Source organism: Trichechus manatus, unplaced genomic scaffold, assembly GCF_000243295.1.
Source record: "Trichechus manatus latirostris isolate Lorelei unplaced genomic scaffold, TriManLat1.0 scaffold00062, whole genome shotgun sequence".
Lineage (NCBI taxonomy): Eukaryota > Metazoa > Chordata > Mammalia > Sirenia > Trichechidae > Trichechus > Trichechus manatus.
This window is the reverse complement of record NW_004443998.1, coordinates 3,029,670-3,033,280: the sequence shown is the minus strand read 5'-3', so window position 1 is coordinate 3,033,280 and position 3,611 is coordinate 3,029,670.

The following is a 3,611-nucleotide window of genomic DNA, read 5'->3' as shown; positions in this document are numbered from 1 at the left end:
ACTTGATGATAAGAAGATATAAGATCTGGTTGCTGTTGCCATCTTGTCCCCTAGAAACCAGATCCTGGTAACTTCATTTGGGTCCCTTAAACGAGGTATCCCTGAAGCTGGCAAGACCTACCAATAAATGTCATCAATAAATTATTGATAGCTTAAGCCATTTTGGGTTGGTTTTCTGTTATTTGCAATAAAAAAAATTCTACCTGAAAGAGTGAGGCTGACCCAGGTTTGCAGAATAGCTCTCCTGGGTCCCCATAGAGCAGCTACTTGAAGGGTAAGTGGACTAAGAAACTAATCAGGAATCAACTATGACCACGGGCCCCTTCTACACAGGGCATCAGGCTCCCACTGACAAACAGGAGAGGCATGAAGAGGTTGGGGAAGAATTTGGTCATTCGGTGTCCCTGAAAGTTGGACTTTCAAAATGAATTCTTCTTTCCTAACTACACGTTCACTTCCTGAAACACTTCTGCTGCAACCACCTGAACTTGTCTGGTGGTGCCTAGTGCACACTCTGTTTGACCTCAGTAAACGTCATGGAATCTGTCCATCCATCCATCCATCCATCCATCCATCCATCCATCCATCCATCCATGCCCAATTTTTATAAATTCCTTTTGGTAATTAGTTTCACAGAGTATTTCTCTATCTTCATGTTTCCCTCTTTGTTCCTGCACAAGTCCCACCCTACCCGCCTTGGGAAAGCTGAAATAAAGAACAATCTTTCTAACCACAAAGTCAGACTAAGATGCTTCCTTTACAGAAAGTATGTGAACTCTAGAGCAGACTTAGGTGGCTGCTTAAACGACAACTACATGGAAACACTAAGAATTCCTGGGTGATTCCATTTTCTATGAATAATTTTTCTTACCCTTTGAGTTACAATAGTTTTGTATTCAGCCTCTCAGCTTTGGAAAATTTACTAGGCACAGAAAATTGTATGCATCCAGGAGTTCCCTTTTAGCTCAGCAAAATATCATGTGGCTTGAAATTATAACTGGAAGCATCAAGTTTTTTGTTTTTGTTTTTTTTTTTTTAAGAAATGAAGAATAGGGATCTATGGGTAAGTTTATTTAGCTTGTTTCATTAAAATAAAGAACATTTTAATTAAAAATCGTACTAAAATTAAATACTTTTTTTTTACTCACAAATTAGAGAGGACTCAGTAATCTCCCAAACCTTCTTCTGTATTCCTTATCTTGGTGAAGAGCCCTCACCATCCAAAAGATGCACAATCGGAAAGATGACTATTACCCTGTATTCCTCTCCCTCCTTTTCCCAGCCATGCCCGATGACTTTCCAGTTCCTGTTCCTTCAGAAGGAAGATCAGTGGTTGCTTGGAGATGTTGGGGATGGGGAGTGAAAAAGGTGGGAGGAAAAGGTTACAGAGGGTTATAAGGAAACTTTTGGGGGCTACAAATATGTTTGCTATCTTGATTATAATTTCACAAGAGTATACATATGTCAAAACCTGCAAATTTGTGCAATTCTGTCAATTACATCTCAATAAAGCTGTTAAAAAAATTATGCCAACTCCTGGCAATGAGAGAGAAAAAGACCCATTCCTATACTCCTGGTGCAAATAAATGTAAATCACCACAACTTTTCTGAAGGTCAATTTGGCATATTTGTCAAAATCTTTAAAAAAAAAAAGCCTACCCTTTGATCTAGCTATCCAACTACTAGGATTTGGTTATAAGGATAGTCATCACAGTCTTATGAATGCATTATAGTAGTAAAAAAAGAAAAGGGAAAATGCTGGACTCCAACTCTGCTTCCTAAGACTTGAAGCTGGAGGAACCTGTGGCTCATAAGGAAGGGAACAAGTCCCTGGTCCGCCCACAGGAAGGGCCCTGATGGGTGGTCATGAATGAGAGGGGAAGGGAGAGTCCAGGCTGATGTACCAGTTGCCATTGAGCCGATTCTGACTCCTGGCGACCTCGTGTGTGTCACAGTAGAACTGTGCTCCATAGGGTTTTGAATGACTGATTTTTCAGAAGTAGCTTGCCAGGACTTTCTTCTGAGGATCCTCTGGGTGGATTCAAACCTCCAACTTTTTGGTTAGCGGCTGAGCATGTTAACCATTTGTGCCACCTAGGGACTGTCTAGGTTGATACCGTCTTAGTTATGTAAATGGAAAGTTTCAAAGTGGAGGCACGTGTGTTGGAGGTAAGAATGACTGAGCCAATATGCATTCTCAGGAATCAGAAGGTCAGAATGTAAACCATTTGTTGATGGGAAGAATGTGTCAAGATGTAAACAATTTATTCCCAGGAAAAATGTGGTCACGACTGCAATCATGTATAATCGAACCAGCTGGCACCACTCACCTAGGTGATAACTCACTCCACCTAGCCAAGTGGCCAACCTTTACATTTCAAAGGACTTCAAGCTGAAGCTGATTGTATCAATCATTAACCCTTTCCCTTTGTTCTCTGTGTATGTAGACTCCTCTCTCTGCTCGAGGAACGAGCCCTGGTGGTGCAGTGGTTAAAACACTTGACTGCTAACTGAAAGCTTGGCGATTTGAAACCAACAGCAGCTCCATGGGAGAAAGATGTTGCAGCCTGTTTCTGTAGAAATTACAGCCTTGGAAACCCTCTGGGGTAGCTATGAGTCAGACTCCACAGCAGTGGGTTTGGGTTTTGGTCTCTGCTTGAATGGTGGAGTGCTCTGTATTTTTGCTTAACGATGCCCAGCTCAAGGTGTGTTACTCCTAATAAAACTCCTTTTCTTTCACTCCTAATAGAGCACAAGATTTTCTTCTTTGACAGCTATCTAGTGCTGCTATAACATGAATACCACAAGTGGGTGGCTTTAACAAACAAATTTATGTTCTCATAGTTTAAGAAGCTAAAAGTCTGAATTCAGGGCTCTAGGGGAAGACTTTTTGCTGTCAGCTCTGGAGGAAGGTCCTTGTCCCTTTTCATCTTCCATTTTTTGGCTCTTTGATGATCTTCATGTGGTATGGCATCTATCTTCCCCCATCTCTGCTTCCTCAATTTCTTGCTTGATTGCCCTTTGTTATCTCAGAAGAGATTGGCTTAAGACACACCCTACACTAATACTGTCTCATTAACATAACAAAGAAAACCCATTCCTAAATGAGATGATACGTAGGGATTAGGATATACAACATATTTTTTGGAGGGACACAATTCAACCCATAACAGTAACCCAGGCTTAATTCAAGGTCCTAAGGATTTGGGTCCAGCTGTGGCTGATAGTGGAAGGCCCTCAGGACCCACACACTAAGGCCGAGCATGTGGCAGTGACCAGAGGAGCTCAGACCTCGGGGCCCAGCAGTGAAGCTACTGCGTCCTGGCCAGAACCTTGAAAGCAGCAGCCCAGAGCAAGTTCGAACAAGAGTCTGTGCACCTGACCGGTCCTCAGTGATTCAGAGTATGGTGTTAAGGGCACTGACAGTGGTGGACTGGTCAAATTTGAGTTCTCTTTCCAACTGGCATTTGGTAACAGGACTAAACCCAACCCATTGTCATTGAGTCGATTCCGACTCATAGCGACCCTATAGGACAGAGAGAACTCTCCTATAGGTTTTCCAAGGAGTGGCTGGTGTATTCCAACTGCTGACCTTTTGGTTAGCAGCCCAG